The sequence below is a fragment of the Pyxicephalus adspersus genome, chromosome 10 (genome assembly GCF_032062135.1).
Source record: "Pyxicephalus adspersus chromosome 10, UCB_Pads_2.0, whole genome shotgun sequence".
Classification (NCBI taxonomy): Eukaryota; Metazoa; Chordata; class Amphibia; order Anura; family Pyxicephalidae; genus Pyxicephalus; species Pyxicephalus adspersus.
The window spans coordinates 954,086-967,584 of NC_092867.1; the positions used below are offsets into that span (position 1 = coordinate 954,086).

The following is a 13,499-nucleotide window of genomic DNA, read 5'->3' on the forward strand; positions in this document are numbered from 1 at the left end:
AACAATCCTCTAAATAACTGATAAAAGTTACTTTTTTTTACAATTTAGTCTTACATGGAATAATATGAAGCGAGAAAAGAATCAAGAGCCACATTAACATGTTTCCAAAAATAAAAAAATATGTAGAAAGTTGATGTTTAAATGATCACAGCTGTTACTACTTCTGGAAATGCTGCTAATATGATTCAATGCCATGTTCCTTGTAATTTGTGCTTCCTGTTACCTCCCATAGTTGTGTGAATTAGCTCGTCCTGCATTCACTGGTAAGTCGGCTGTGCTGCTTCTTTAGCTCTTTAAGGGTAAATTTTACCTTTGTCACTGATGAACCTTACAATTCCTTTATCTATGCAGAGAAGGTAATGAATCATGGTGCAACATTTGTATGTTATATACATTGACCCATCTTCTTCATACCAGCGCTGTGTAATGTTGGTGCCATGCTGATTCTCTTCTCTCAGCATATCTAGTCTGATGAAATCTCCCCACCAATGCTGACCCTTCATTATTATGATCCAGGTGACTGGCAATGCTGACCCTTCACGGATATGGTACAGGTATGGAAGGAATATTGTCACCCATGGACAAAGTATTATGAATGATATCATTACATCAAAATAAAAGAAACCTATAAAAAGAATCCACTAAACGTAAGGACTGGTAAATCATAATACATTATTCTGAGGTATAGTTACCCCAAAATGCCTTCTCAGGATCTCTGTATATTGCTGTAATGAATGGTGCTAATGTTATAATGTGAGCTCCATTATCTGCATTTTCGGGACCACCCAGCACCAGAAAAAAGGAAGAGGACCCAACTTCCCACATTGTCGTTCAGAAAACACCTGGATAGAAATATTAGATTTATGCAAAAATAAAATGTAAGAATTAAATGGCTGATGGTGGTGGTGGCAATGGGGGGGGGGGGGTACTGAAGACCCCTGGAGTTGGATTTTCAGTCTTGTAATTGTTTGTTATACTTTATGATCAGACTATTAGAATTGTTATTTATATTTTATTTATTATTATAAATTTCTCTGTCATCATTTTAAATAAAAATACTCATCCTGTGACCCTTAGTGGGCCAGCGACCTTCACGGATTCATTGTCCTCCAGTGTCTGTGCTTCCATCATCTTGGGTGCTTTAGTTATATTCTGTGGTTTGGAGACCCTTCATTCCAGAAGACACGACAAGAAGTTAGAAGTAATTAAATCCCCTCCTAACCTGGCCATTTACTTCTCAGTTACCAGGTACAGGATAGATATCCCCCTATAAAGGATTTATTGCCCCGATTACCATCATGCACCTCCCAACCTGCCCATCCAACCTGCCGATGCAATGTTGGAGCACTCCCTAACAAATGGCAATCAATGGGAGCTTCCCCCATTTACTATATTCCCCCATTTACTGTAATGGCTTGGATTGGTTGCATTGGCCGCTGGTTCTTGCGATACATTTCCCTTTGATCATGATCAAACAAAGAACAGGAACTTATATTTAATTCTAGAATAATATAACGCTTACTGGTTTAAAATATATTCTGATTCAAATCAGGCATTGAGAATTAGAGCAATCATTCCTTCAATTAGACATACATTTGTCAATGCCAGGTATAGTGTGCCTTAGATAAACCTTACGATGGCCAAGACTCATCTGATTCATACTATGGCTGTCATTGACAAGTATAATACGACTCAAAAAAAATTTAAATTATGACTTAGAACTTCTGAATCCATTTGAATTCCCAATCAATGCAACCACATTTGATTCAAGTCAGGTCTGTTGTGATGTGAGCACAGTAATAGCTACCTGTTAGCATGTGTCACCGGTCCTGTTGGAAGATTTACCCTTCAATTACTGAATGCATGATGCAAAACACACTGAATGGTGTTAATGGGCTCCAAAAAGGTTCTTTTCATAATAGAGGTTAATGTGCCACCCTGGTACTGATCAGCGGTGTCCTTGTTGACTATTCCCACCAAAGATCTATAATATTAGCACAGCTGAACAGATTGAACCTATAAAACACATATACTGTATATATATATATATATATATATATATATATATATATATATTTATTGCAAATAATGGGATGATGCAATGATAAAGAGCGCCCCCTCCAGGTGTCATTTAGAAATGGTGCTGGCATTCTCTTTATGAGTTTTGTGCTGGCACCTGCACCAACATTTCTAACTGTGTTAACTGATTGCACAGAAGTAAACGGCGGAGTCCTCACGACTGGCGGAGGGCAGTAATAAAGTGGAGATGAGTACATGAGTCCTGCTAAGAGTCCAGGAGTTGAAGCCATCTTCCATTGTATGCGTATCACCAGCACCGGGTGAGTATACCATAAGCTTCAACCCTTGTTGTGCTTTCTGCTGGTACCAGAACATTCCAAGATAGGTATTCTGTTCATGCTCGCATTTCAGTTCTGCAGATTTCCCAGATTGTACTATGATAAATTTATCCTGAATCACTTCTACTGATTGTGACAGACCTGGGAGAAGATTGAAAAATATTAGTGAAAATAGAAATAAAATGACAGCAACAATACTAATAACTAATAACAACACAAAACATATCAATGCTAATAATGATAATAATACCAAAATAAAAGACAAGAATAAAAATGCCAATAATGTGATAAAACACAGAAAACAAAATAGTAAAAAAATAAAAATAAAAAAAGTCACCAAAAGCAAAGTAATTCCATCAAACATTTTTATGAATAACCCCCATATATGGTAATAAGAAGAAGACAAGAGATGATTGCATTAGGCCGCCCAGGAATATCCTAAAAAAATATATTATGTTCTAAATAACTGGTAAAAGTTACAATGTAGTCTTACATGGAATTATATATAGTGATACAAATATCAAGGGGCACTTTAGCATTTTTCTTTAAAAATAATGTGTAGAAACTTTGAAACCAAAATTGCCACAGTTGTTACTTCTTCAATAAATGCCGCTAATCTGAAAGAATTCTAGGAATCATTTTTCTCATTCTGTACTTCATGTTACCTCCCACAGTTGAAGTAACTCCTCCCCTTGAATGTCTGGGTTCTGTGTTCATTGGCTGAACTTCATCATATGACTTCCTAAGGTTAAATTTTATCTTTGACTTCTATGTACCAAATAAGACAGATTGATAACAACAATTTACAAAAATAGTATAAATATATAAAATATAGAAAACTTACCCCCAATGAACATGTAAATTCCTTTCAATAAGATAAGTGAAGCAATGATTCACTGTAAACATGTATTCATTCTGAACATTACAGAAAGTATCAATACAAAACCCAGAGGGATCTATAATTCACTTTTCTCAAAAATGCATCTTGGGATTGTCTACTGCCTACTTTCTCTGTTTTGCATCCAATCCAAAGAGACCTTTGTGGTTTAAGGACCCCTTGCTGCAATGTCCCCAGGATTCAGTGATCCGGTGTGCTCCACTAACCCTCTGCTGTCCAATAACCCTGTGCTCCAATGATCCTTTCCAGGAACATCATTATTCAGAGAAGCTTTATACTCCAATGACTCCATTCATCAGTGACCCTTTGTACTCTAGGGTCCGATGTGACTTTTTGTACTCCAGTGACCCCATAATCTACTAACTCTTTGTGGATCCTTTGTGCTCCAATAACCCCTTGCTTTAGTTACCCTCATGCTCCATTGATCATTTGTCCTCCAAACAACCTGCTCCAGTGACCCTGGGTATTTTGGTGACCCATGTACTCAGTGGTCCAGTGAACATTTGGTTTTAGAAGATGCCATAAGATTTAGGAGGACCTCCCTTTAAAGTGATGGGTACCCCTCCCAAGCCTCTTAAGTGACCCCTGTGTACCAATGACTCTCCAATGACCTCTTGTGGTTCCCTTGCTCTGATAACCCTGTGATTCCGGGATCTTGTGTACTTCACTGATACTCTGCTGTTGAGTAACTCTTTGTTCTTCAGTAACCTTGCACAGCAGTGATCATTTGCCCCAGAGATTCCCTATTCTTCCCTTTTCTTCAGTGACCCATTTGTGCTCCAGCGATCTTTTAAATTTTACCATTTTTTACTTTTTGTTCCCGTATGACTCCTGTGGATCCCTGACTCCATGTTCCAATATTCATTAGTGCCCATGTGTGCTCCACTGACCCACTGTTATTCCATGACTCCTTGTGTTTCATTATCCCTGTACACCATGATCCTTTGGTGTCTTTTGTACTACAGTGGCCTTTTGCCTTATTACGTTACAACAATTTCTGTGTTCCGGTGACTTTTGTTCTCCAATGAGTCGTGTTTTGGCAACACGGATGCTTTATTGACACCTGTGCTCCAGTGACCCTGTACTTCAAATACTTTTTGTGTTCCAGTGATCCTGTAATTTAGTGTCCCCTCTGGCCCGGCTACCTTTGGCTTCACTGATCCTTTGTTCTCCAGTGAACCTGGGTGCTTTAGTGACCCTTATGCTCAAATGATCCTTTGTGGTCTAATGACCTCCTGCTCCAATGACTCTTTGTCTAAGAAGATAAGTAATGCTACATACACACATCAGATGATTCTCACCCAAGAAGAATGGCTGTGCTCATCTCAGGTTAAAATTAGACATGTGTACAGCGGTCCTGCAACATTTACCTGTTTACCTGGATTACCAACACACACCTATCGACTTGCACATCCAACATTCAAATGTAATGCAGTGGGGTGCCCCCCTCCTCCATATTTACTGTAATAGCCGGGATCCCTCCCATTGGCTACTGGGTATTAGGAAGAACTGCTTTTTATTTGTAATTAGAAACTGGAGCGTGGAGGTGGCCCTGGAGAACACAGGTAATCAAAGAACAGCAACTGATGATCAATGTTTATTAGTCAATATATCACTTGCTGCTTTTATTTAGATGCCGGATGGAACCTAAGCAATCTGATCTGAGATACTGTATATCTGTGCTGGGGTTCATTGAAACATACAAATTCTGATTTGAAATTCAGGTTTCTTGATTAATTCTACAAAATTGTTCTGATCTGAGCACAATAATAGTTGTCCCTATTGTAAGATTTACTCTTTTTTTACTGATTGCATGATGCAAAGCAAAGAGGTTCATTCACTCTGAGGAAATGAGTTCTTACAGTTAGTTCTGTGCTGGCTCCTGCACTGACATTTCCAGCTGTGTTGGCTGATTGCACAGAAGTAGACGGCGGAGTCCCCAGGACCGGCTGATGGCAGTGTCAGTGTGGAGTTCAGTACATGAGTCCTGCTAAGGGTCCAGGAGCCGAACCCACCCTCCATATTTCCATTATCACCAGCGCCTGTTGATTGGACCATAAGCTCCAACCCTTGCTGTGCTTTCTGCTGGTACCAGAACATTGTTAGATAGCTGGTCTGTTCATGCTCGCATTTCAGTTCTGCAGATTTGCCAGACTGGGCTATAATAAATTTATCCTGGGTCACCGTCACCGGCTGAGACAGACCTGGGAGGACATAGAAGAATAATAGTGATAATATTACTAAAAATAGTGCAAATACTAATAATACTAAAAACCACACAAAACATAATAATGGTAATAATATTAGTGAGAAAAAAAGCCAAGAACAAATATTTATAATGTAACAAAAGAAAAAAAAACAAAAAACAAAATTACTAAAATTATAAAAAAAAATAAAAGTCACAATATGAACAATCAAAAAAACAAAAAACAATAATATTCATTATTGCCCTAATAATATGTTCAATAAAAATAAATGTAAGACTGTAGGAATTATAATTTGAGACAACTTTCAAAAAAAATAATTTAAAATATTCCATTTGTAAAAAAAAAAAACAAAACAAAACAAAAAACATAATAAACAAGCACTACGTTTTTGATGAAAGTTATTTTTTTTTATATAATTTAGCCTTACTTGGAATAATATATATTGTGAAAATAATCAGGACGCACATTAACATTTTTCTTTAAAAATAAATAAATATTAAAATGAAAATTGTCACGGCTGTAACGAGGATCGTCATTAAATGCTTCTAGTTTGATACAATGCTACAAATTATCTTATGCTTGTAACGTGAGCGTCATTCATCCTGTACTTCCTGTTACCAGCCACAGATTCACATGTCTGAAGTCTCTCCTCAACGGCATATAGCGTTCCCTCGCTGGGCCTTAGGGGTTCATTTTACTGGACCGGTTATTTGTGAGCGGTCTGTATATAAAAAAACAGAAAAACAATAAAAAAGAAACCTATGCAGAGTAAGTAATTAAATATGTGTGCATTCTGTGTTTATTACATAGACAGATGAAACTTCCTTCTTAGCAGTGCTGTACAATGTTGGTGCCTTGCTGGTCCTAGAGTTCTTTTATAGATTTGCTACAAAGAGTTGTCACCCATGGATATGAACGGTATTACTAGTGAGCTCATTAGGTAAAAATAGAGAAAGCTTATAGAATAAAACTATTGCAGCCACTGCATCTAAGGACTGCTAAACTTCATTATGGTAATATTTGGGGGTTTTCATACTTTTAAACCTCTCCGGGGTCACTGTATTATATTATGCTGCAATGAAGAAAGCTGATGTTATATTGTAAGCGCCGTTAGCAGCAGTATTAGGACCATCCAGCACACAGACGAGGACCTGATGTTCCACATAGATGATAAAAAAACTTTGAAGAATTGAAATGTAAATTGTAATATTGAAATACTAATACCCTATGATAAGCAGCGCCCCCTCCAGGTAATATTAAGAACTTATGCTAATATACCTTCTGTTGGAAGTTCTGTGCTGTGATATGTGATTGCACAGAAGTAGATGGGGGAGTCCTCAGGACTGGCTGATAGAAGTGTCAGCATGGAATTGAATACATGAGTCCTGCTAAGAATCCAGGAACTAAATCCATCTTCCATTTTACCATTATTACCAGCATTTGTTCAGTGAACCATTAGCTTCAATTCTTCATGTGCTTTATGTTGGTACCAAAACATATCATAAGAGTTTGTCTGTCCATGCTCACAGATTTCCCAGACTGTGATAATAAATTTATCCTGGGTCACCGACTGGGACAGACCTAGGAGGCGATAAATAATAATGATAATCATATATAATAATACCAATGAGAGCAAAAAATACTAATAATAACCACACAAACACATAAAAAAGGTAATAAAAAAATGCCAAGACTAAAAATAAAACAGAAAAGAAGTTAAAAACAAAAATAAAAAAACAACAATAAAAAATATAACCAGTACAAACACCAATAATATTTATAAATGAAATGAAAAAAAAAAACCTGGCTAGGAATATCTATTAAAGTGAAAAAAAAGCAAATATTTTCCAAACTCCTCTCCTGATAAAAGTTATTTTCTATAACTCATTCTTATTTGGAATGATATTTAGTGATTTAAGAATCAACAGACTCGTTAACATTTTCTGTAGAAATTTTGAAACACAAATTGTCACAGCTGTTAGATTGATCTGAGCCTACAAATGATATTTGTCTTGTATTGTACAGGGAGAATCTCTTTATTGTACTTTCCCCGCAGCTCTGGGTCTTGAGTTCAATGCCCACTAATAGTTCTGTCTATGGAATATTCTCCTGGGATCCTCTGAGCTCTCCACTTTTCCAATGACATTTCAAAACACTTGAACCATCGACATCGATTGTAAGTTCTGTTGGTGGCATGAATCTGAGGGGGGGTGCAAACTGTATACTTACTGATTTTCATCCAATGAAATTTTCCCTAATGAAGTTGCCCTCTTTGTACTCCAATGAACCCTGTGTACCAGTGGCCCCACGCTCCAGTGACCCATTTGGTGGCTCCAATGATCCTGTGCTTCGGTAGCTCTTTATTAAGCCTGTGCATACCGACCCTTTATGTTTCATCAACTTATTTATTTTCCAGAGACCCCTTGTGCTCCACTGACCTCTCCAGTAATATCTGTGTCCTCCAGTGACCCGGTGTGATGTAGTGACCCAGTCCCCAGTGTGCTCCAGTGTTCCCATAGTCTAGGAACTTGAGCTTCACTAATCCCTTATCATCCCAAAACCCTGAGCCTCAGTGATCACGGATGTTATAGAGAAGCCATGATCGAAAAGAATCTTCACAGGTGACCCTTTTGTGCCAGTGCACCCATACTTTTCTGACCCTTTGTAGTTTATTGACCCCTTTATCCAATGACTCCATGATTCAGTGCCCCGAGTGCTCCACTGACTCTCTGTTGTTCAGTTACTACTGGTGCTTTAGTGACCCCTGTTTTCCAATGACCAATGTACTTTATTGGCCTATTGTATTTCAGTGACCTCATACTGTAGGGACCCTCGTACTCCAAGGACCCTTATTCTCCACTGATCCGTTATGCTGCAGTCACCCTGAGCTTCAGTGACTATGGGTGCTTTAATGAACGTTTTGATCAGCTGATACTTTGTGTTTCAAAGACCTTGGTCCTTAGTGTTCCAACAACCCTTTGCTCCAATGGCCCTAATATTCCAGAAGACTCAACAAGAAGAGCCTCCTCTATAGTAATGGAATCCCCACCTACAGGTAAAAGCCAAATATGTCCTTATTACAGATTGTTTACTGGGATTATTGCCATGCACTCATTGACCAGCAATATTACCATTCCAGTGTAATTCAGCAGGGAGCACTCCATTACCCCAGTAGCCAATGGGAGCTCTTCTTCCCCACCGGGTTACTTTATGGGCTTCGATCCCTCCCTTTGGTGGTGTTTATCAAGATTTTCTTTTGTGTTATTTAAGTAATGGGGGATGGTGTGCAATATGGTGGCGCAGGGTCATCATCAAACAAAGAAGGGGAATTTATGATCAACGTAACACTGATATATTGCTCAATGACCTAAAACAGATTTTTGTTAAATACCATTGTTATATTGAATGTTATAATATATTGTGTATGGCAACTTTAGAAATCAAGTGTCCTCATTAAAAGATTTACACTTTTATTACTGAATATATGATGCAGATCATGTGTTATAGGCCCAGGGGGTTATTCCACTTTTTAGCAATAGTGGCATACCTTGCCCCCTGGTGCTGATTGGCACCTCTCCCTGTCAATTATTCCTGATCTATACAGGTTGTAATAAGCCCAACAAAAGACAAATATCTAACAATTGTTACCAGTTCCTGCTCAAACCTTTAATATATCAAAAAGTAGCAATAAAATAATAAATATAATAGAAGTTGTGAGAGGAAGCAGCTCCCCCTTCAGGTGACATTTGGAACTGATGTTGGCATTCTCCCATTGAAGCAGTGATATGTTGGAAGTTCTATGCTGGCACTTGCGCTGACATTTCTAACTGTGATCTCTGATTGCACAGAAGTAGATGGCGGAGTCCTCAGAACTGGCTTGGGATAGTTTCAGTGTGGAGTTGACAACGTGAGTCCTGCTAAGAGTCCAGGAGCCGAACCCTTCTTCCATTTTACTGTTATCACCAGCATTTGTTGAGTGAACCATAAGCTTCAACCCTTGCTGTGCTTTCTGCTGGTACCAGAACATATCAAACCAGTCGGTCTGTCCATGTTGGCATTTCAGTTCCGCAGACTTCCCAGACTGCACTATGATAAATTTATCCTGGGTCACCTTCACGGACTGGGACAGACCTGGGAGGAGATAAAAGAATATTAGTGATAATAATACAAATAATAACCACACAAAACATAACTCTGTGCCATATGAAATGTATATACAGCGATAACATTCAAAAAGCAAACAGAACAAAAAAGTCTTCCTGGGATGTGAATATTCCCAGAATTCCTAATAAATCTATAATTAGTTCTTACATGGAAGGAGATGTAGTAATAAAACAAACAAGAGATTTATGAACATTTTTTGTAAAATAAATAAAATAATTTGTGTGGAAACTGTTGTTTCTAAATATTATAGAGTGCTGATCATTTCATGTGATGCTGCGTATTTTATTGGCGAGGATCTTTCTGTATTTCCTGTCCCCACCCAAAGTTGTCTCGGTGACTTTTCCCTTGAAGCTCTTGGCTTTGTCTGGGTTCCCCTCTGAACGCTCTGGTTTGCTTATAAAGAAAACACTGAGCAGCTTACCCCACTTTGCAATGATTGGTAGATTGTAAGCTCTGTTGGTGTCAAGGTCCTAAGCCCAAGAGTGCTGCTTACAGTTTTTTGTTAACCAGTTGAGTGTTCCAAGAGGCCCCATTTGTGCTTCAATGAACCCTGTGTGCCAGTGACCCCATGCTCCAATGACCCTTTATGGGTTAATAAAGTTCACAGAGTTACCAAAGCAAGGGCTTAGTGTGATCTGCTTACTTTTATTTGTTTTGCATCCACTGGAGGCTTTCCAGGTGGCCCCTTTGTGGTACAGTATGTACAGATGACCCCATGCTCCAATGACCCTTTTGTGGTTCATGACCCTATGCTTCAGTAATTCTTTGTGCTTTAGTAACCCTGTGCGTCAATGACCTTTTATGTTTTAGAAACTTCTGTATTCCAATGACCCTTTGTGCTCCAGTGACCCCATGCTCCAGTGACCCTTTATGGGTTACTAAAGCTCACAAAGGTGGCCTCTTTGTAGTACAGTGTGTACAAATGACCCCATGCCCCAATGACCCTTTGTGCTCCAGTGACCTCAGGGTTTCAATAACTCTATGCCCCCCAGTGACCTGGGTGATTTAGTTACCCCAGTGCAATAAGACCCTTTTGCTACAGTGTCACCATAGTCTAGGAGCCCCTGTGCTCCACAGATCCTTTATCATCCAATGATTCTGAGCTTCAGTAATAATGGGTGCAATAGTCACCCCTGTGCTCCAATAAACCTTTGTGTTCTAGAGACCCTGTGCTTAGGAAACTATTTGTCCTTTAGTAACCCTACGCTTCAATGACCCTTTATGTTTCAGAAACTTCTGTATTCCAGTGACCCTTAGTGTCCAGTGACCCCTGTGAACCCCTGTGACCCTGGGTGATAAGTTTATCCCCATTCACTAATTACTTTGTGTTTGGTGGACCCTTTGTGCTTCAGTGTATTAACCCTTGTACTCCAGTAACCTTGTGATCCACTAATCCATTGTCCCCCATTGACCCTGTGCTTCAGTGACCCCTGTGCTCCAATGAACTTTTGTTCCAGAAGACTTAACAAGAAATATTAGGACCCCTCTTTAAAGTCATGGAATCTATTTGTAAGTTGACCATACACTGTTCAGGGACTAGGAAAACATCGATATTTCTATGTATACCCTAATACAGATTGTTTACTTGGATTAGCTTTGGTCATTGGTTATTGACTATCATATCCAACATTTCAAAGCATTTCAGCAAGGAGTGCCCCTTAAAACCAGCAGCCAATAGAAGCTCTTCACCCCTCACCCATTTATTTTAATGGCTGGGACCTTTCCTGTTGTCTGCCATTTTTTAGAAGGTATTTCCTTTATATCACACTAGACAAAGTGTCTCCACTGGATGATTTGTCGATCTTTTACTTATGAGGCTAAACACATAGGACAGTGCAAATGAGTCCTTAAAGGGTTCTTCCACTGTTTGACAATAGAGGAAAACCTTGTAACGGGCCGTCCTGGTGCTGATCAGCAGGGTCCCTATTGACAATTGATGAGCCGTATTAGTACATCACTGAATAGATTGTGGCCTCTAACCAGATGAAGGAACAAGAAATACATTTTCATCAATTCCTGCTCAAACCTACAATATATGATGAACAGCAAACATACCATCAAATGTAACGGAAATGATGCCGTGATAAACAGCTCCCCCTCCAGGTATCATTGGGAACTGATGTTGGCATTCTCCCAATGGGGCAGTGCTATGTTAGAAGTTCTGTGCTGGCTCCTGCATTGATATTTCTAACTGTGTTGGCTGATTGCACAAAAGTAGGCAGCGGAGTCCTCAGGACTGACCGATGGCAGTATTAAAGTGGAGTTGACTATATGAGTCCTGCTAAGAGTCCAGGAACTAAATCCGTCTTCCATTTTACCATTATCACCAGCATTTGTTGAGTGAACCATAAGCTTCAGCCCTTGCTGTACTTTCTGCTGGTACCAGTACATGGAATAATAGTTGGTCCGTTCATGCTCGCATTTCAGTTCTGCAGATTTCCCAGATTGCCCTATAATAAATTTATCCTGGGTCACCGTCACCGACTGGGACAGACCTGGGAGGGGATAAAAGAATAATAGTGATAATGCCAACAATAGCAACAATACTAATAAGAATCACACAAAGTAGTTGTAATAATATTAAAGAAAAAAAGGAAAAGAAAAAGAAAGAAAGAAAGAAAGAAAGAAAGAAAGAAAAGAAAAGAAAAGAAAAGAAAAGAAAAGAAAAGAAAAGAAAAGAAAAAAGAAAAGAAAAGAAAAAAGAAAGAAAGAAAAGAAAAGAAGGAAAAAAAGGAAAGGAAGAAGGAAATATCCTCTAAACTCTTGAAAAACTGTTACTTTTCTATATTTCAGACTTACATGGAATAAAATATAGAAATAACAAAATCAAGAGACTTGTTAACATTTCTGTAAAATATATATTTGCCACAGCTGTTGGGTCTTTCATGAAATGTTGCTAATGATGCTTTGTATTAGATTTCTCATGTGATCTGTATTTCCTGCCCCCACCCACCATTGCTACTTTTCGATCCTCCTATGTAGCTCTGGGTCTCCACCAATATTACTGTGTGTATAGAATTTATATATTCCCCAACATTTGTCTGGGTTTGTGTAATGAAACACAGAGCAGCTTACACCCCCTTACAGCAGTTAGCTATGATTGTTTGTCAGATTGTAAGCTCTGTTGGTGGCAGGGACCTAAACCTGAGAGAGATTACTGCTTATATTTAGTTTTTATGTTATCCAGTTGAGTTGTCCTAGGAGGCCCGTTTTGTGTTTCCCCTGTGTCCCAGTGACCCCATGCTTCAGTGACCCCATGCTCCGGTGACCCCATGCTCTAGTGACCCCATGCTCCGGTGACCCCATGCTCCAGTGACCCCATGCTCCAATGACCCCATGCTCCGGTGACCCCATGCTTCGGTGACCCCATGCTCCGGTGACCCCATGCTCCGGTGACCCTTTATAGTTTCAAAGCCCAAATGCTTCTGTGCTTCATTGATCCTGTGTGCTCCTTTGTTCTGTAACTTTTTGTACTCTAGTAAACCTGTACATCATTGATACGTTGTGCTCTGTTGACCCTGTGCTTCCGTGACTTAGGCACACCAATGACCCCAAGCTTTTTTGACCCTGTGCTTTATTGATCTCTGGGCTCCAATGAACATTTATCCCATAATCTAGTGATTTCTGTGCTTCACTGACATTATGTTGCCCAGTAACCCAGGGTGGTTCAACCCCCGGTGCTCCAGTGATTCTTTTCGGTTCAGTAGTCCTTTTCTCCAATGACCTTTAGTTCTAAGAGACACAACAAGCAATAGCAATACTGGGGCAGTAATGTAATGTAATGCAGATTATGAGATGATTCTATGATAAATAGCTCCCCCTTCAGGTATCATTTAAAACTGATGCTGGCATTGCCCAATGAGACTGGAAGTT

At 39.2% G+C, this 13,499-nt stretch overlaps 1 long non-coding RNA gene across 1 annotated transcript; it reads right to left on the reverse strand.

Moving 5' to 3' along the window:
• Window positions 1–9,220: 9,220 nt before the first annotated feature.
• On the reverse strand, window positions 9,221–12,913 carry LOC140340016 (uncharacterized). The gene is made up of 3 exons (XR_011922569.1): window positions 12,426–12,913; window positions 11,682–12,121; window positions 9,221–9,593 (listed from the first exon to the last, which is right to left on the reverse strand). It is a non-coding gene; the product is annotated as an uncharacterized lncRNA (long non-coding RNA).
• Between the last annotated feature and the right edge of the window lie 586 nt (window positions 12,914–13,499).